Consider the following 22,470-nt stretch of genomic DNA (forward strand, 5'->3'; position numbering starts at 1 on the left):
AAGGAGTTTATCAGCTGTAGGAGTTACCTGGTAGAGGTTTTTGGGTCGGTTATGTAAACTATCATATCATTTGCAAACAGAGAAAGTGTGAGTACTTCCTTTCCAATTTGCACTGCCTTGGTCTCCTTTTGTTGTCTTATAGCATTAGGTAGAACTTCAAGTACAATATTGAAGAGATAGAGAGAGAGTGTGCAGCCTTGTCTTGTTCCTCATTTTAGTGGAATCGCCTTAAGTTTCTCTCCGTTCAGTTTGACGTTGGCAGTTGGTTTGCTGTTTATTGTTCTTATTATGTTTAGGTATGGTCCTGTTATCCCTGATCTCTCCAAGAATTTTATCATGAAAGTGTGTTGAAATTTGTCAAAGGCTTTTTCAGCATCTAGGGATATGACCCTGTGGTTTTTCTTTTTCAGTTTTGTTATATGGTGGATCACATTGATAGATTTTTGTATGATAAACCATCCTGCATTCCAGGGATGAAGCCTACTTGGTTGTAGTGGATGATTTCTCTGATGTATTCTAGGATTCAGTTAGCCAGTATTTTATTGGGAATTTTTGCATCGATGTTCATCAAAGATATTGGTCTGTGGTTTTCTCTCTTAGTTTTGTCTTTGTGAAGTTTGGGTATCAAGGTGATTGTGGCCTCATAAAAAGAGTTTGGTATTGAACCTTCACTTTCTTTTGTGTGGAACAAATTGAGTAGTATTGGTATTAGCTCTGCCTTGAATTTCTAGTTGTATTCATCACAGAAGCCGACTGGCCCTGACCTTTGTTTGGTTGGAAGGCTTTAGAAGACTGCTTCTATTTCATTAGAGGTTATAGATCTATTTAAGTTGTTTGTCTGTTCTTGATTTAATTTTGGTAAGTAACAGTTATCCAGAAAATTTTCCATTTCCTTTGAATTCAAATTTTGTGGAGTACAGGTTTTCAAAGTATCACCTGAGAATTGTCAGGATGTCCTCTGTGTCCTTTGTTATGTGTCCTTTTTTGTTTCTGATTTTGTTAATTTGCATGTTATCTCTCTCCTTTTTCAATAGTTTGAATACAGTTTTGTCTATCTTGTTGATTTCCTAGAAAAACCTACTCTTTGTTGCATTGATTTGTTTGTATTGTTTCCCTGCTTTCTACTTTATTGATTTTAGCCCTCAAATTGATTATTTCCTGGCTTCTACTACTTCAGGGTGAGTTTGCATCTTTTTGTTTTAAGGCTTTTATTTGTGCTGTTAATTCTCTAATGTGATTTTCCTCCATTTTCTTCATAGGGGCACTTAGTGCAATGAAATCCCCTAAGTACTAGTATGTTGTGTCCTCATTCTATGTGAATTTCAGGTATGGTACAATTGCGCAGTGTTCAGTTTCAATGAGTTTGTCGGGTATCTGAGATTTGTGTTGTTGTTGAATTCCAATTTTAAAGCATGGTGGTCTGATAAGATATAGGGAACTATTCCCATTTTTTTTTTTAATCTGTTGAAATTTGTTATGTCACCTAGTATGTGGTTGATTTTAGAGAAGTTTACATGTGGAGCAGAGAAATCAGAGAAGAGGGTAAATTCTTTTGTGTTTGGATGGAATGTTCTATAGATGTCTGTTAATCCCAATTGAGACATAACTTCTATTAGATTTTTTGTTTCTTTGTTCAGTTTCTGACTGGTGTTGCTGTCTAGCGGTGAGAGTAGTGTATCAATGTCTCCCACTATAATTGTTTCATGTTTTATATGAGGTTTGAGTTATAATAGCATTTCTTTTACAAATGTGGGTGCCTTTGTATTTGGGACATAGATGTTCAGAATGGACACTTTTTGCTGATGGATTTCTCCTATGATGAATATGAAATGACCGTCTTATTCTCTTTTGATTAATTTTGGTTTGAACTCTAACGTGTTAGATATTAGGATAGATACATGCTTCTTGGGTCCATTTGATTGGAAGATCTTTTCCCAGCCCTTTACCCTATGGTAATGTCTATCTTTGAATCTTAGTTGTTTTTATTGTATGCTTGTGTATTTATGTGTATTTTTTTTTTTTTTTTCATCTCACATGGGTGTCTTTTAATGAAAAATAAAAATTTAGAGAAAATACCTGGCTAGGCTGGGATGAGGCAAATGGGAACGCTTCAGAACCCAAAATGGGAGAGAGAACAGGGTTCCTCTCTCAGAGGGCAGGGTGAGTGAGGGAAGAATGGAGCAAGCAGGAAATTACTCGTGAGTTACATCCCAGTCCCACCCTCAGGAAAAAGAGAAAGAAGTTCCCATCACCCCACACACCACCCATATCACTCCACAACCCAGCAGCGCCTCAGTGTACCCCTCTCTGTTGCCCACCATGTCTGGGTCAAAGAGGAGGCTGTGAGGAGGGTGAGGGAGTGGTGAGGAGAGCCACACTTCAGTCTGGTTTCCACTCTCTGGCTCTTACAGCAAGTCTGCAGTCATCTAATGCCTGACACAGAAGTGGAGTATGAGGTGGCCACGACAGGGGTGCAGTTGTTGGCAGAGTAGCCTTGCCTCAGCGCCTCAAAGTAGGATGCCTGCCTGCACGGGCTTGTGACATTGTAGCACTTTGATGGCATCTTCTATTTTAAACCACTCTCTCTTCCAATGTTCATGGAGTCTTCCCAGTCTTCCAGCACTTCTGTGACAATAAGCACGTACACATACGTCCTGTTCTCCTGGTTCTCAAAAATTCCAACCAACCTTCCTAAGGTCCCTTTTACTCCAGCCTCCTCACAGACTTCACGGACCGCGGCCACACTCAGCTCCTCCTCAGGCTCCATGCACAGACACTAAGATGGACAATAAACAAATGGGACCTCCTGAAACTGAGAAGCTTGCTTAAGGAAAAGGACACAGTTGACAACACCAAATGACATCCCACAGACTGGGAAAAGATATTCACAAATCCTACATCTGACAAAGGGCTGATCTTCAAAATATGGAAGGAAAACAAGACACTAGCCACCAAAACACCAAATAACCCTATTAAAAAGTGGAATACAGTAATGAATAGAGAATTCTCAAAAAAAGGAATCCAAAATTGCTGAAAGACACTTAAGAAACTGTTCAACATCCACACCATCAGGTAAATGGAAATCAAAACAACTCTGAGATACCATCTTACTCCTGCCAGAATGGCTAAATTTAGAAATATCAATTACAGCTTATCCTGGAGAGGAAGTGGAGAAAGGTGAACACCCGTCCACTGCTGGTGGGAGTGCAAACTTGTACAGCCATTTTGGAGATCAGTATGGCTGGTCCTCAGGAAAATGGGAATCAGTCTACCCTCAGGACCTGGCAATTCCACTCTTAGACATATACCCAAAAGATCCACATCCATGCAACAAAGACATATGTTCAACTATGTTCATAGCAGCATTGTTTGTAATAACAAGTACCTGGAAGCAACTAAGATAAAGAAGGTTGGGTACATTTACACAATGGAATACTACTCAGTAGACAAACACAATGGAATTTTGAAATAATCAGGCAAAGGAATAGAACTTTAAGAAACCATCTTGAGTGAGATAACCCTGTCACAAAAAGAGTAACATTGTATGTATTCACTCATACATGGATTTTAAACATAGAGCAAAGTATCACCAGCCTATAATTCACACCGCCAGAGAAACAAGGATACAAGGAGGGTTCTAAGTATTTTATACAAGGTGCCTCACAGAAGGGTAAAGGAACAAGTTTTTCTGAGAATATTGCAAGTGGGGGGGCAGTGAGTGGAGAGGGCATTAGGATAAAGAGAAGTGGAGAAGAGGAGAACCTGTGGGACCAGGAATGTTGAGTCAGGGGGTCGAAAACAGAGAGCAAAAAGGATATACCATAATAGAAGTAGTGCTTATAGATTTGAAGAGAAAAGTGACTCTAGAGAAATGTCCAGAGACCTACAAGGATGACCCCAACTAACAATTTGAGCAACGGTGAAGGGGCTACCTTAAATGCCCTTCCCTGATAATGACATTAATAACTAACTAATATGCCATCATAGAACCCTCATATAGTAGCCAATGGAAACAGAAGCAGACATCCAGAGCTAAACACTGAGCTGATATCCTGGAATCCAATTTCAGAGAGTGAGGGGTCAAGAGTGAGGGGTCAATACCAGGGTACAGAAACCCATAGAGACAGCTGACCTGAAGAAGGGACAGCTCATAGACTCCCAGACTGATAGGTGGGAAACAAGCATCAGATCAACTCAGAACTCCTGAATATGCATCTCAGTTAGAAGGCCTAGGCAGTCTAAGCGACCTCTGACAATTAAACCTGGATGTATCTCTGGTGTGCAAAAGGACTTTCGGAGCACATTCTGCATGGGGGAATACTCCCTTAGCCTAAAGGCCAGAGGTAGGTCATAGATTCTACTCCACATGACTTAGAGATTTTGATGATCCCTCCTGGAATGCATCACACTCCCTGTGGAGTGGAAGGGGAATGGGACAGGAGCAGGCGTCGGGGGACATGGGAGGAAGAGTGAACTGGGATAGATATGTAAAATAAGAATATATGTATAATTATATGTAGACTATAGATAGTCACCTATGATAATAAAAACTTATAATCATGTTAGGTTTTCTAGATATGTAGAGATATATTTCAAGTGCCAAATATACTTTAAACCTTTCAAAGACCTACAGAATATGACATTTAAAATAATTTATTAGAGTTTTTTATTGCACAACTTCTCCAGGAAACACCAATTTTGTCAGAGAGTTAGATATGCATTGAGGAAACTCATTATAGAGTTTTCCTTCAACATGGCAGATAATAGTCATTTGGCAAGAAATTACTCTTTCCTGGACTGTTTGACTGAATGCTGTATAACCTGGACATGCAAAACCCACAGGAAAGTGGCTGCTGAATTTGGCAAAACATAATGGGACAGTCCTTCAGGATTCTTCATGTAAGAGTCTGCTAGACATTCTGCAGAACTCAAGTAAAGTGACTGACAAACTGCCAATACAGGTGGACAGTTTAAAATTTCCTGCTTCACTGAGAAGTGTGCCAACACACAATGGCCTGTGGGCTGAACATAGATGCCCCAACATTATAAAAGAACTTTGGTGACTGTCCAGGCATCTAGCTGTCCCTCTCAATTATGGACATTATATGTTAATCTTTGAGGTCTTTGATTCATTTGAAGGCAGATAGTTATGTTTATGGATTTCTTTAGTTATGATAAGTGATAAGCTACATGTGAATCTTTAGACTCAAAAAGATAAGATATAGAATTTTTTCTTTAAATTTTGCCAAAATTTGCCAAAATTAATCTACTAAACATTATTAGTTATAGTTCTTCCTGGATAAGTGTTTTTTATATATAATTTTACTATGTTAAAGTTAAAACATTAGTTTTTATTTATACAGAAAAGAGGAAATGATGGGAGTATCATATATATATATATATATATATATATATATATGATATATATGCTTGTCTTATTGATTGGTAAATAAAACACTGTTTGGTCGATAGCCAGGCAGAAAGCATAGGCAGAAGAACTGCCAGGCCATGAGAAGGCTGGGTTAGGCAGACAGATTGAGGTGCCATGGAAAGTGATACCATATAATGATGGAGAAGATAGGATGCACCTGGCATTCTCGTGTAAGATAAGATCTTGTAGGAATACTTAGGTAAGTAGTTATTGATTAAAATTAAGAGAGAACCAGCCAGTAAGAAGCCTTAGTCTTCAGCCATCATTTTTATAGCTAATGCAGTTTCTGTGTGCTTATTAGGGGCTGAAGGGTGGTGGGACCTGGAGGCATTATGTGGGAGGACAGAAACACCCATCTTCAAAAACTAAGTACAAAGTCTTAATTCTGAAATCTATGCACCAAATATGAAGGCACTCACATTCATGAAAGAACTGCTACCAAAACTCAAAGCTCATATAAAACCTAACACACTCACGGTGGAAGACTTTAACACCCAAATCTGACCACTAGACAGGACCACCAGTGAGAAACATAACAAAGAAACAAAAGATCTAACAGAAGTTATGTCTCAATTGGGTTTAACAGACATCTACAGAACATTCCATCCAAACACAAAAGAATATGCATTCATTTCTGCTCCACATGGAACCTTCTCTAAAATCAACCACATATTTGGCAACATAACAAACCTCAACAGATACAAAAGAAATTGGAATAGTCCCCTGTATATTATCAAACATGATTAAAGTTGAAATTCAACAACAACAGAAATTGCAGAAACTGTACAAACTCGTCGAACATGAACAATGAGCAATTGCACCATACCTGGTTCAAGAAGATATAAAGAAAGAAATTGAGGACTTAATAAATTCAATGAGAATGAGGACACATCATACCCAAACTTATGGGACACTTTGACAGTAGTGCTATGAAGGAAGTTCATTGCATTGAGTGCCCATATGAAGAACATGGAGGACACTCACATTAGAGAATTAACAGCACAATTGAAATCCTTAGAACAAAAATAAGCAAACCCACACCACTCACCCCAGAAGAGTAGACACAAGGAAAAAAAATCAATTCGAGGGCTGAAATCAATAAACTAGAAACCAGGAAAACAATAAAAAAAAAAAATCAATGCAAAAAACAGTTTGTGTTTCAAGAAAATTAACCAGATATACAATACTTTATTTAAAACTAACAAAGGAGCAGAGAGAGAATAAGCCAATTAACAAAATCAGAAGGGGAAAGGGGGACATAACAATGGACACTGAAGAAATACAGATGAATTTCAGGTCATACTTTGAAAACCTGTGCTCCCCACATTTTGAAAATTCAAATGGGTAACTATCATTTACTAAAATTAAACCAAAGACAGATAAGCAACTTAAATTGTCCTATAACCATAAATGAGATAGCAGTAATCAAAAGCCTCACAAAAAAAAAAAAAAAAAAAAAAGCCTAAGGCCTAAGGCCCGATAGGACAAGGCTGCCCTCTCTCTCCATATCTCTTCAATATTGTACTTGAAGTTCTAGCTAAAGAAATAAGACAACAAAATGAGATCAAGGGGATCCAAATTGGAAAGGAAGAACTCAAACTCACACTATTTGCAGATGAAATGATAGTTTACATATGTGACCCAAAAAATTCTACCAGAGAATTTCTGTTTTTTTTTTTTTAATTTTTATTTATTTATTTTTTTATTTAATTTTATATAACAAAGTCCAATTAAATGAAAACAAACATTTATACACAATACTTGGGAATTTGGGCGTCGTTCTATCCAAACTACTTCCTGCTGGTAAGGGGTGCTGTCTTGGGGGATTCGAAGAAGATTCAGATATCCTAGCTGTAGTCTGTAGGGCTGTTTTGTCCAGCTGTTTGGAATGTAGGATCAGCTTGTACTCTGTTTCAGGCGGTCTGGCGTGATCAAACCACATTAGTCTGGAAGGAATCCACATCTTTTCATTTTCTGTGGAAACAAAAATAGAAATACTTTTCCCCAGTAACTTGTTCTTCAACTTAAATTTTGGAGTCAAAGCGGTTTTTTTTTTTTTTTTTTTTTTTTAATTTATTATTTTACATGTCGATCCCAGTACCCTCTCCCTCCCTCCCTCCCTCCCCTCCAGCCCTCCCTCCCTTCTTCCCTCCCTTTTGCCCTCTCTGCCCTCTCCCATGCACTCTAAACACCCTCCCCTCCCACCCCCCACCACAATACCATATGTAGGGGAATGCCATCCAGTTGGGGTCATGTAGATCTGACAGGTCCTGTGAAGTAGGGACTAGGGCTTCTCTCCTATCTCTAGAATAAGGCAGTTATCCCTCCATGGGGGATATGTTTGCAAAGTCCTTTTGTGCACCAGGGATACATCCTGGCTCCACTGTCTGAGGTCTCTTAGACTGCTCAGAACTTCTGGCTGAGACCCATATTCAGGGGGGTCCGAGTCAGTCCCCTGTTGGCTTCCCAGCTATCAGTCTAGTGGCCCTTAGCTCCTCCTTGTTTAGGTAAGCTGTCTCTATGTACTTCTACCGCATGGTCTTGTCCTCTCCATCTGCTTCTGGGTTCTAGTTCGACTCAGTGTTTATGTATGGGTGTTTGCTCCTGTTTTCAACAGGCATTAGTTGAGGACTCCATGGAGAAGTTAGTTGTTGATCTCACTCTCTGGGAAGGGCATTTATGATAGCCTTTCCACGGGAGCTGAGATTGTTAGTTGGGAGCAGTCTTGTAGTTCCCTCGACCTTTCTTTGTGTTCAACTTTATCTTCAAACCAATATTGGCTCCCTCTTTTATGTTCTCTCTCTCTGTCTCTCTCTCTCTCTTTCCTATTTTCCATTCCTAACCAGGCTCAAACCTCCTGGTCGCACATGCCTTCCTCTCCTCCCTCTCATTTTCTCCTACTTCTCTCTCCATTAGCTGTCCCCCACTTTACCTGAGGTCTGGGGGACTTGTCCCTTCCCAGTTCTGTGAGGGACTTTATATGAATCTCTTAGAATACAACTTGTATCCTAGTTCCTCTCTACCAGAGAATTTCTACTGCTAAAAAACTCCTTCAGAAAAACTAGCAGGATACAAGATAACTAAAAAAAAAAAAAAAAAAAAAAAAAAAAAATCAGTAGCCCTATATATACAGATGACAAAGAGGCTGAGAAAGAATTCAGAGAAACATCAAACTTTAAAATAGCCACAAACAACAAAGTATCTTAGGGTAAAGCTTACCAAACAAGTGGAAGACCTATATAGCAAGAAGTTTGTGTCTTTAAAGAAAGAAATTAGAGAAGATACCAGAAAATGAAAAGATTTCCCATGCTCTAGGATAGGTAGGATCAGCATAGTAAAAATGGCAATCTTGCCAAAAGCAATCTACATATTCAATGCAATCCCCATTAAAATCCCAGCACAATTGTTCGGTGACCTTGAAAGGATAATACTCTACTTTATATGGAAAAGCAAAAGCCTCAAAATATCCAAAACAACCTTGTCCAATAAAGGAACTCCAGGAGGCATCACCATCCCCGACTTTAAACTGTACTACAGAGCCACATTTTGAAAGCAGCCTGGTATTGCCACAAAAATAGGTAGACAATTGGAATCAAAACTGAAATCCTGACATTAACCCACACTGTGATTAACATCTGATTTTTTTTTTTGTTGACAGCACTAAAAGCTGTCAACAATGGGAGGAGGAATGCATGTTCAACAATTTGTACTGGCACATCTGGATGATGGTGTTTATTAGACTACAGATAGACCCATGTCTATCGCCATGCACAACACTCAAGGCCAAATGGATCAAAGATATCAACATTAATCCAATCACACTGAACCTCTTAGAAAAGAATGTGGGAGGTACCCTTGAACAATTGTTACAGGAGACTTCTACCTGAACATAATTCCAGTAGCAGAGACATTGAGATATACAATTAATAAATGGGACCTTCTGAAACTGAGAAGCTTCTGTAAGGCATAGGACACAGTTGACATAACCAAATGGCAGCCCACAGACTGGGAAAAGATATTCACCAATCCTACATCTGACAGAAGGCTGATCTCTGAAATATACAAAGAACTCAAGAAACTAGTCACCAAAATTCCAAATAATCTTATGAAACATTGGGTGGAGAACTGAATAGAAAATTCTCAATAGAGGAAATCAATGAGGCTGAAAGACATTAAAGAAAGTTCTTAACATCCTTAGCTATCAGAGGAATGGAAATCAAGAAAGCTCTGAGATACTATCATACTCTTGCCAAAATGGCTAAAGTTATAGACACCAAGAACAGCTTATGCTGGAGAGGATGTGGGGAAAGGGGAACCCTCATCCACTGCGGGTGGTGGGAGTGCAAACTCGTACAGACATTTGGAGTTCAGTATGTTGTTTTCTCATGAAACTGGGGACCAGTCTACTACAGGACCTTGTAATCCCCCTCTTAGGCATATAACCAAATGATCCACATTCATGTCACAAAGACATATGTTCAACTATGTTCCTAGAAGCATTATTTGTAAAATAAAGTACCTGGAAGCAACTGAGATGCCCTTTAACTGAAGAATGGATAAAGAAGATGTGGCACATCTACTCAATGGAATACTACTCCGCAGGAAAAAAAAAACATCAATGGAATCTTGAAATTTTCAGGGCAATGGATGGAACTTGTTTAATTCAAACTAAATGAGATAACTCACCACAGAAAGTGGAACATGGTATGTACTCACACATATATGGATTTTAGACATAGAACAAAGTATCACCACACTATAGTTCACACCACCAGAGAAACTAAGATTCAAGGAGGACTCTAAGAGATTCATATAAGGTCCTCCAAAGAAGGGGAAAGGGACAAGATCTCCTGAGCATATTGGGAGTTGTGGGAGTGCAGTGATTGGAGAAGAAGCTCAGATAAAGAGAAGGGGAGGAGAGGAAAGCACCTGGGACTAGGGAGATTGAGTTGGGGGATGAATAGATAAGAGAAGACAGACAGACAGACAGACAGACAGAGGGGGAGAGAGAGAGAATAAAAGAGGGAGCCTTTATAGGTTTGACAAGAAAACTGAACCTAGAGAAATGTCCAGAGACCTACAAGTCTGACCTCAACTAACAATTTGAGCACCAGTGGAAAGGCTACCATAAATGCCCTTCCCTGATAATGAGATTGAGAACTAACTCATCTAGCATCATGGAGCCCTCATATAGTAGCTGATGGAAACAGAAGCAAGCACCCACTACTATACAGTTAGCCAAATTTGATCCAGATGCAGAGAGGGAGGACAGAAGCAGACTACAGAAACATGTAGAGACAGCTGACCTGAACAAGGAGGAGCTAATGTACCCCCTGACTGATACCTGGAAATCCAGCATTGTACTAATTCAGACCCCTTGAATATGGGTCTCAGTTAGAAGGCCTGGGATGTCTAAGGGACCTTGGACAATGGAACCTGGACGTACAAAAAGGAATTTTGGAGCACATAACCCATGGAGGGATACTCCAGTAATGTAGAGGCAGGAGGGAAGGCCTACTCTCTACTCTAAATGATTTGACATTTTAGATGAACCCTTCTGGAAGGCATCACCCTACACATGAATTGGGGGGGGAGGGAGGGGAGGATAGTTTGGGGCCTGGGAGGGTGGGAAAGAGGGAGTTGGGGAGAAGGAGAGGGAATTGGAAACAATATGTAAATTAAAAATTAAAAAAAAAATTAACAAAATCCAATCCTGGATATGTTGTATCTAATGTAGTAGTAGTCCTAGATATAAATTATATGCATCTGAAGCAGTACTGGATATCATGTATCTGAATAGGAAGATATCCTGAATATGTGGTACCTGAATGTGAAGAACTATTACATATCATATACCTGCATGAGCTTCACTATGCCTGCATGGGGCAAAATCCTAGCTGTCATATATTGTCATGATAAACATTGCTGGATAGCATGGATCTATGTGGTAGTAAGTCTTACATATCATGTTAATAGATGGCATGCACTTGAGTAGCAAGCATGGGTAGATGTGCTTATTGTCATGCACTTACATAAGACAAAGTTCTGTATATCCAATATTCACAGGGAAAGCTGTCCTTGATGTCCTGGACTCACATGGGAAACATTCCTGAGTATCATTTACCATTATTTCTTATTCATCACAGGTAAAATCCATCAAGATTAAGTGTCAATTCTGAACATCTATCTATGGCCCCAATAAAAAGGCATCCACATTTGTAAAAGAAACATCACTAAGCTGCCATCTACAGGGAACTTCCTGAAGTTTCTCTGAGCACACTAGACCTGCCAATCCATGTGGGATGACCTGTGATTTACACCTGCCTGGTCTCTGACCCCCACCTCAGGTCCTCTACTGGAGCTTCAGGCACCTCCCAGAGATAAGCCTATCCACATGGGGTTACTCTGAGTTCCTGCAGGCTGGATCCTTGACCCCCCCCCAAAGCAGGGCCTCTGCTAAAGAGGCCTCATCTGGAGAGTGCCAAGTTCCAGTTAGATCTGCCTATCTCTGTGGAAACATCCTGACTATCAGCCCAATCTTTGACTTCCACCACCTTTGACCCCCTTCACCAGGCCTTGGCTAGAGGTGAGTCTGGGTCCAATTCAGGTGGAATCTCCCCCCCACTCTTCCCCAGTAACTACCTGGATTGCCTCCATATCTCACTACCCCTGTGTCCTGTCCCCATCGAGAGCACTCTTGGAGTTCTGATACACACCCACCTACCCTCACCAGAGTCTGCTCTCCCCCTACCCTGTGCCCTACCCTGCCCACTGTCCCACCACTCTGGTTGAGCACTGGGACAGAGGGTGGAACCAACAATCCTGCCAGCTTTGGGGACCTTCCTGGAGGTTCTCTGAGCACAATAGACCTGCACATCCATGTGGGACCACCAATACTTTCCACCTTTCTGGTCTCTGACCCCCACTGTCAGTCCTCTCTTGGTGGTCTGGGTGCCTCCTTGAGATTGGCTTATCCCCATGGGGCCAATCTGAGTGCCTGCAGACTGGATACTTGACCCCCATCACAGGGCCTCTGCCAAAGAGGCCATAGCTGGAGAGTGCCAGGCCCAGGCTAGATCTGCCTACCTGACTAAGGAACATCATGAGTTCCAGCCTTAGAGAACTCAAATTCCCATGACCAGTCTTCTGCTGGAGCCTGATTTTTGACCCCCACCGCCAGGCCCTGCCTCTGGAGATAACTCATAGAGAGCTTGGACCACCCAGAGCTACAGACATCGAACCTCTGACCCAACTAAGCCCACCTGGGGAGTACCATAGCTACAGGGAGAGACCCTTCCAACACATACTTGAGGAAGCTTTGGGAAGATGGCAATACAAGAAAACACCAAACAATAGAAAGGCAAGCATAACACCACCAGAATCTAGGAATTCTACACCAACTAGACATTAAAACCCCAAAGTAGATGAAGCAGAAGGGAATGACTTAAAATGTATCATCATAAAAATCATAGAATATTTCAAAGAAGATGTGAGAAAATCCCTTAGAGAAATGGAAGAAAAAAATGAACAAAAAATTGGAAGACATTAAGAAATTTATGAAAGACAGTACAAAAAGCCAAGAAAAGCAATGAAACAGGTAAAGGAAATAGTTCAAGACTTAAAAACTGAAATAGAGACAATAAAGAAAACACAAACCAAAGTCATGCTGGAAATAGAAAAACTGGGCAAATGATCGGGAACTACAGATGCAAGCATAACCAAAAGAATTCAAAGGTAGAAAAGAGAATCTTAGGCACAAAAGACAAACTAGTGGAAATAGATTCATGGACCAAAGAAAATCGTAAATCCAACAAACCCTTACAACCAAACATCCAGTAAATGCGGGACACCATTAAAAGGCCAAACCTAAGAATAATAGGCAGAGAATAAGGCAAAGAAGCCCACCTCAAAGGTGCAGAAAATATATTTAACAAAATCATTGAGGAAAATTTTCCCAATCTGAAGAATGACATGACCACGAAAGAACAAGAAGCATACTGAACACCAAATAGACTGGACCAACGATAAAAGACCCCTCAACATATAATAATCAACACACCTAACATACAGAATAAAGAAAGAATATTAAGAGCAGCAAAGGAAAAAGACTATTAACATATAAAGGCAGAACTATAAAAAATACACTTGACTTCTCCATGGAAATGCTCAAGGCCAGAATCTCCTGGATAGATGTTCTACAACTACTAAGAGTCCACGGATGCCAGCCCAGGTTACTATACTCAGGAAAACTCTAAATAACTATATATGGAGAAAAGAAGATATTTAATGACAATGCCAGATTTTCAGAATAAAAATGTATAAATCCAGCCCTATAGAAAGTGCTGGAAAGAAACCTCCAACCCAAGGAAGTTAACTATGATCACAAAGACATAGGCAATAGATAATCCCACTTCACCAGGACCCAAGGGTAAAGCAGGAGAAATATATTCACAAAACCACTACCAACAAAAAATCTAAAACAAACAAACACAATCAATGGTCCTTACTCTCCCACAACACTACTGGTCTTAACTCACCTATAAAAAGACACAGGCTAACAGTATGTATATGAAGAGAGAATCCATCCTTCTCCTGCATACAAGAAACACATCTAAGCTTTAAAGATAAATATTACCTCAGGGTAAAGGATTGGGAAAAGATCTTCCAATCAAATGGACCCAAGAAGCAAGTAGGTGTGGCTATCTTAATATCTAACAAGTTAGATTTGAAGCCAAAATTAATCAAAAGAGAGACGAGGATGGTCATTTCCTATTCATCATAGGAGAAATCCATCAAACAAGGTCTCAATTCTGAACATCTGTGCCCCAAATGCAAAGGGACCCAAATTCATAAATGAAATGCTACTATAACAAAAACCTCACATAAAACCTCACACACTTATAGTAGGAGACTTCAACATACCACTCTTACCATGAGACAGGACCACTAATCAGAAGCTCAACAATGAATCAAAAGAACTAATAGAAGTTATGTCTCAAATGGGTTAACAGACATCTATAGAACATTCCATCCAAACACAAAAGAATATACCTTCTTCTCTGCTCCACATGGAACCTTCTCTAAAATTGACCATATACTCGGTAGCATAACAAGCCTCAACAGGTACAAGAGAATTGCAATAGTCCCCCGTATCTTATCAGACCACCATGATTTAAAATTGGAATTCAACAACAACATACAAACTCATGGAAACTGAACAATGCCCAATAGAACCACACCTGGGTCAACGAAGAAATAAAGAAATTAAGGACTTTCTAAAATTCAATAGAATGAGGACCCAATATACCCGAACTTATGGGACACAGTGAACGCAGTTTTATTGGGGGAATTTCATTGCACTACGTGCCCATATGAAGAAAACAGAGGATATTCACATTAGAGAATTAACATCCCAACCTAAAGCCTTAGAACAAAAACTTCCAACCTTACCCTGGAGCCATAGAGGCCAGGAAATAATCAATACAATAGAAACAAGGGGAAAAAAATCCAAAAAATTAATGCAACAAAGAATTGGTTTTTCAAAAAAAAAAAAAAATCATCAAGATAGACAAGCCCTTGTCCAAACTTGCAAAAAAGCAGAGAGAGAACAGGCAATTTAACAACATCAGAAACGAAAAGGGGGATACAACAACAGACACAGAGGAAATCCAGACAATTTTCAGGTCATACTTTGAAAACCTGTACTCCACATCATTTGAAAATCAAAGGGTTTGGACAAATTTCTGTATAACTATCACTTACCAAAATTAAATCATGAACAGAGGAACAAGTTAATAGATCTATACCCCCAACGAAATAAAAGCACTCATCAAAAGCCTTCCAACCAAAGAAAGCCCAGGGCCATATGGCTTCAGAACAGAATTCTACCAGTAATTCAAGGAAAAGCTAATACCAATTCTCTTCAAATTGTTCCACACAATAGAAACAGAAGTTTTATTACCAAACACTGTTCATGAGGCCACAATCACCTTGTTACTCAAGCCACACAAAACATAACTAAGAAGGAAAACTACAGACCATTATCCCTGATGAACATTGATACAAAATACTCAATAAAATACTGGCAAACTAAATCCAAGAAAACATCAGAGAAATCATCCACCATGCCCAAGTAGGCTTCATCCCTGGGTTCCAGGGATGGTTGAACACACAAAATTCTATCAGCGAGATCTACCATATAAACACAGTGAAAAAGAAAAGCCATATGATCATCTCCCTAGATTCTGAAAAAGGTTCAACCTAATTCAACACCCTTTCATAAAAAAGGTCTTGGAGAGATCAGGGATAACAAGAGCATACCTAAACATAAGTAGAGCGATATACAATAAACCCACAGCCAACATCAAACTGAATGGAGAGAAGCTTAAAGTGATCCCTTAAAAATCAAGTACAAGACAAGGCTGCATCTCTCCCAGTATCTTTTCAATATCATACTTGAAGTTGTAGCTAAAGCTATAATACAAAAAAAAAAAAAAGGACACCAAGGGGATCCAAACTGAAAAAGAAGTCAAACTGTCTTTATTTGCAGATATATGTGAGTTTACATAAGCAACCCCCAAAACTCTATCAGGGAACTCCTACAGCTGGTAAACACCTTCAGCAAAGTAGTAGGATACAAGATAAACTAAAAAAGAAAAATCAGTAGCCCTAATTTATTCAGAAGACAAAAAGGCTGAAAAAGAAAATAGAGAAACATCACCCTTTACAATAGCCACAAACAACATCAATTATCTAGGGGTAAAGCTTACCAATAGAGTGAAATACCATATAATAAGAACTTCATGTCTTTAAAAAAAGAAATTAAAGATGATACCAGAAAATGGAAAGATCTCCCATGTTCTTGGCGAGGTAGAATAAACATAGTAAAAATGGCAATCTTGCAAAAAGCAATCTACAGATTCAATGTAATCCCCACGAAAATCCCAGCACAATTCTTTACTGACCTTGAAAGGATAATACTCAACTTTATATGGCAAACAAAAGACCCAGGATAGCCAAAACAACCCTGTAAAATAAAAGGAATTCGGGAGGCATCACCATCCCTGAATTTTAAGCTCTACTACAGAGCTATAGTCCTGATAACAGCCTGAAATTGGTACAAAAATTGACAGGTAGACCAATGGACTTGAATTGAAAACCGTGATGTTAACCCACACACCTATGAACACATGATTTTTGATAAAACACCTAAAAGTACAGTGGGAGGAGAAAGCATCGTCAACAAATGGTGTTGGCACCGTTTTGTGATGGTTTGTAGAAGTCTGCAAATAGACTCATGTCTATCGCCATGCACAAAACTCAAGTTCAAAGGGAACAAAGACCTCAACATCAATCCAGACAACTAAACCTCTTAGAAGAGAAAGTATGAGGTACCCTTGAGTAAATTGGTATAAGAGACTGCTTCCTGAACATTATTCCAGTAGCACAAACACTGAGATATGCAATTAATAAATGGGACCTCCTCCAATTTAGAAGCTTCTGTTAAGGCAAAGGACACAGTGGACAAGACCAAACGGCAGCCCACAGCCTGGAAAAAGATTTTCATTAATCCTACATCTGACAAAAGGCTGATCTCCAAAATGTACAATGTAGTCAACAAAACACCAAATAACCCTATTAAAAATTGGGTACAGATCTGAAGAGAGAATTTTCAATAGAGGAAATCAAAAAGGCTAAAAGACACTGAAGAAAGTGCTCAACATCATTAGCTATCACGGAAATGCAAATCAAAACAACTTTTAGATACTATCGTATTTCTGTCAAGAATGGCTAAAATTAGAAACACCAATGACAACTCATGCTGGAGAGGATGTGGAGAGAGGGGAGCACTCCTCTACTGCTGGTGGGCATGCAAATTTGTACAGCCATTTTGGAGATGAGTATGGTGGTTCCTCAGGAAAATGGGAATTAGTTTACCACAGGACCTGGTAATCCCCCCTTTTAGGAATGTACCCAAATTATCTACATCCATGTAGCAAAGACATGTGCTCAACTATCTTGATAGCATAATTATTTGTAATAACAAGAATCTTGAAGCAAGCTAAATGCCCCTCAAGTGAAGAATGGATAAAAAAAATGTGGCACATCTACACAATGGAATGCTTCTCTACAGAAAAAAAATTATGGAATCTTGAAAGTCACAGGCATGTGGATGGAACTTGAAGAAACCAACCTAAATGAGGTAAAACACACAAAAAATAGGAACATTGTACGTACTCATTCATATATGGATTTTAGACCTAGACTAAATGATCAACAGCCTATAATTCACACAGCCACAGGAACTAGGAAACAAGGTGTATTCTAAAAGATTAATATAAGGTCTTTCACAGAAGGGGGAAGGGACAAATCCACATGAGCACATGGGAAGTTGTGTCGCAGTGAATGGAGAGGGATCTAAGAGAAAGAGGAGAGAAGGAGAGTAAAGCACGTGCAACTAGGAAGATTGAGTCATTGTAGGAATAGAAGACAGAAAAGAGAGAGTGAGAGAACATAAAATAGGGAGCCATTATTGGTTTGAAGAGAAAACTGAACATAAAGAAATATCTAGAGACCTACAAGTCTGATTCTAACTAACAATTTGAACAACAGTGGAAAGGCTACCATAAATGTCCTTCCTTGATAATGAGATCAACAACTAACTTATCCAACATCATGGAGCCCTCTTGTAGTACCTGTTGGAAAAAGAGGGAAACACCCATAACTGAACACTGAGTCAAAATAGAAACCAGATGCAGAGAGAAAGTCAACACCAGGTTGCAGAAATACATAGAGACAGATGACCGGAACAAGGAGGATCTAAGGGGCCCTTCAACCCGATACCTGGGAATCCAACATGTGACTGTCTCAGATCAAGTGGACATGGGTCTTAGCTAGAAGGCCTCAACAGTGCTAAGGGACCTCAGACAGTAGAACCAGGTTGTTTCCTGGTTCACAAAAGGACCTTTCAGACACATCCCCCATGGAGGGATACTCCCTTAATCTAGAGACAGGAGAAAAGTCCTAGTCCCTACTTCAAATGAGTTGTCAGATTTACATGACCCTACCTGGACAGAGTACCTGGATGGAGGGTGGGAGGGAAGGGAAGTCAGCGTTCCTATGTTGGAGGGAAGAAGGGAAGTGGGAGGGAGGAGAGGAACTGCAATTGACATGTAAAATAAAAATAAGTAAATTAAAAAGAGAAACATCACTAAGATTCAAATTGAACATAATATCCCCACACTTATAATGGGAGACATCAATACCTCCCTATCACCAATGGAGACTTCCAGAGAGAAAATTAACAAAGAAAGAAAGAAACTAATAAATGTTATGACCCAATTTAATTAAAAAAATCATCTATAGAACATTCCACCCTATCACAAAAGAATATACCTTCTTCCTGGCACCACATGGAACCTTCATGGCAACAAAAGAAACCTCAACAGATACAAAAAATTGGGATAGTCCCCTGTATTTTATCAGGTCACCATGGTATGTAGTCAGAATTAACAACACAAATTGCAGAAACCCTACAAACTCATGGAAATTGTACAATGATCAGATTCATCAGTCCTGAGTCAAGGAAGAAACAAAGAAAGAAATCAAGGTTTTCCTAAAATTCAATGAAAATCATGACAATACTCATCCATAATTATGGGATACTTTAAAGCAGTGCTAAGAGGGAAGTTCATAGCACTAAGTGCCCACAGGGAGAATCTGGATAATCGTCACACTAGAGAATCAACAGCACACATGAAAGCTCTAGAGCAACAGGGACCAAACTCACCCAGGAGGAGTAGAAGCCAGGAAGTAACCACATTCAGGGTTGTAATTAATAAAGTAGAAACTAGGAAAGCATTGCACAGAATCAATGTAATGATGGGTGGGTTCGTTGAGACAATCAAAGATAAACATACCTTTATCCAAACTAACCAAAAGATAGAGAGATAACATGCAAATTAACAAAATCAGAAATGAAAAGGGGACATAACAATAGAACCTAAGGAAATCCTGAGACTGTTCAGGTCATAATTTGAAAATCTGTTCTTCAAAAATCAAAATGGAAAATTTAAAGGAAATGGACAATTTTCTGGATAGCTATCACTTACTAAAATTAAATCAAGAACAGATGAGCAATTGAAATAGGCCTGTAATATTAAATGAAATAGTAGTACTCATCAAAATTCTCCCAAAAAAAAAAAAAAAAAAAAAAAAAAAAGCGTAGAGCCAGATAGTTTCAATGCGGAATTCTTGCTAAAATTCAAAGAAGAACTAATACCAATACTACTCAGGTTGTTCCACAAAATAGAAGCAGAAGGTTCATTGACAAACTCTTTTTATGAGGCTACATTACTTTGGTACCCAAAACACAAAGACACAAGAGAGAACTACAGACCAATATCCCTCACAAACTGATGAAAATTGAAAGTTCCATGTGTGGTCACTAGATGACAGTATCTCATTTTAAGTTAGGACATTTTCATTCTTTTCTCTTTCAGCACAAGCAGAAGTAGCAATGACATATTTAACACAAAACAATGTACAAAAATAGCAAAAATAAAGTATGCTATAGGAGAATGAAAATGCAAGAACAAACACACAAGATCTATCTCCAGTGAAGAACAAGAGCAAATTGCAAGAACTACATATCCAGTCCTAGGGTAAAGGCACAACAGAGATTACTATAGAGTTCTTCTAAGCTGGAAAGTTGAAGTCTGGTACCCAATATATCTATCTAGAAAGAGAGAACAAATTGTGTCAGTGCAATCTTCAGCCTCAGCAAAGGACTGAGAAGGAAGTTAACAATAATATTGTAGGCAGGGTGTACAAGCAAGCCACTTCTAAAAGGTGCAGCAAAGACAGAAACAGCAGACTACATGAACAGTCACCAGAGAGAGTCTCACAGCACCATAGTAGCAACCAGTTTTGCTAAGGCCTAGAGTGTCTGACTGACCAACACAGAAGCAGACTTTATCAGCATCTAGTGAGATGTGCATATGATTTTTGTTTTCAGTTTGTTTATATGGTGGATCACATTGACAGATTTTCATATGTTGAACCATCCCTGCATCCATGGGATGAAGCCTACTTAGTCATGGTGGATGATTTCTCTGATGTGTCCTTTGATTCATTTTGCCAGTATTTTATTGAGCATTTCTGCATCAAGGTTAATGAAGGATATTGGTCTGTAGTTCTCTTTCTTAGTTGTGTCTTATGCGGTTTGGGTACCAAGGTAATTGTAGCATCGTAAAAAGAGTTTGGCAATGAACCTTCTGATTCTATTGTAAGGAACCTTCTGATTATATTGTAATGAACCTTCTGATTCTATTGTGTGCAGCAATTTGAGGAGTATTGGTATTACCTCTTCTTTGAATTTCTGGTAGGATTCTGCACTGAAGTCATCAGACCCTGGGCTTTTTTAATTGGGAAGGTTTTAATGACTGCTTAATTTTTATTAGGTGTTATAGGTCTATTTAAATTGGTTAGCTATTCTTGATTTAATTTTGGTAAGTGATAGCTATCCAGAAAATCATCCATTTCCCAGGAATTTTTCAATTTTGTGGAGTATAGGTTTTCAAAGTATAACCTGAAAATTCTCTGGATTTCCTCGGTGTCTCTTGTGATGTCCACATTTTCATTTCTGATTTTGAGCATTTGCATGTTCTCTCTGTGGTTTTTGGTTAGTGTGGATAATGGTTTGTCTATCTTGTTGATTTTCTCAAAAAAACAACCCTTTGTTGCATTGATTCTTTTTTATTGTTTTCCTAGTGTCTATTTTATTGATTTCAGCCCTGAAATTGATTATTTCCTGATGTCTTCTCCTTGGGGGTGAGTTTGCTTCTTTTGCTTCTTGGGTATTCAGTTGTGCTGTTAATTCCCTAATGTGACTATCCTCAGGTTTTTTCATATGGGCACTTAGTACAATGAACTTTCCTCGTAGCACTGATTTCAATGTGTCTTGTAATTTTGGGTATTTTGTGTCTTCACTCTAGTTGAATTCTAGGAAATTTTTTCATTCTTTCTTTGTTTCTTCCTTGATTCAGGAATGTTGCAATAGCACATTGTTCAGTTACCATGAGTGTGTAGGGTTTCTGCAGTTTGTGTTGTTGTTGTATTTAAACTTTAAAGCATGGTGTTCTGATAAGATCCATGGAACTATTTCAATATTTTTGTATCTATTGAGGTTTGTTATGTAGCCTGGTATGTGGTCAATTTTAGAGAAGGTTCCATGTCAAGCAGAGAAGAAGGTATATTCTTTTGTGTTTGGATGGAATGTTCTATAGATGTCTGTTAAACCAAATTGGGACCTAACTTCTGTTGGTTCTTTTTGCTTCTTTGTTAAATGTCTGTCTGGTGGTCATGTTTAGTGGTGAGAGTGGGGTGTTAAACATTCCTACTATGAGTTGTGAGTTTTGATGTTGGAATTGAGTTTCAGTAGCATTTCTTTTAAGAATGTGGGTATCTCTGTATTTGAGTCCATATATGTTCAGAATTGAGACATTGCGTTGATGTATTTCTCCTGTGATGAACATTAAATGACATTCTTCATCTATTTCAACTTATTTTTGTTTGAAGTCTAACTTGTTAGATATTATGATAGCTACACCTGGTTGCTCCTTGGGTCCATTTGATTGGAAGATCTTTTTCAACCCTGAGGTAATATCTGTGTTTGAATCTTAGATGTGTTACTTGTATGCAGCAGAAGGATGGATTCTGTCTTCATATCTTTTTGTCAGTCTGTGTCTTTTTATAGGCAAGGGAAATTAAAGACCATTGATTATTAATTCTTGATTGTTATAGATTTGTTTTTGGTGATGGTATAGTGAGTATTTTTGCCCTGCTTTTTCGTTTGGGTTCTGGTAAATTGGGATTATCATTTGCCTATGTCTTTGTGAGTGTAGTTAGCTTGCTTGGGTTGGACTTTTCCTTCCAAAACTTTCTGTAGAGTTGGATTTATAGATATATATTTGTGAAAATCTGGATTTGTTTTGAATAACTTGTTTTCTCCATATATAGTGATTGAGAGTTTTGCTGGT

The 22,470-nt window shown here is 38.9% G+C and overlaps 1 pseudogene; it reads right to left on the reverse strand.

Annotated features, from left to right (window-relative positions):
• Nucleotides 1-2,278: 2,278 nt before the first annotated feature.
• On the reverse strand, nt 2,279-2,767 carry LOC127214577 (diphosphoinositol polyphosphate phosphohydrolase 1-like; annotated as a pseudogene).
• Nucleotides 2,768-22,470: the final 19,703 nt, after the last annotated feature.

This window comes from Phodopus roborovskii, unplaced genomic scaffold, assembly GCF_943737965.1.
Source record: "Phodopus roborovskii unplaced genomic scaffold, PHOROB, whole genome shotgun sequence".
NCBI lineage: Eukaryota > Metazoa > Chordata > Mammalia > Rodentia > Cricetidae > Phodopus > Phodopus roborovskii.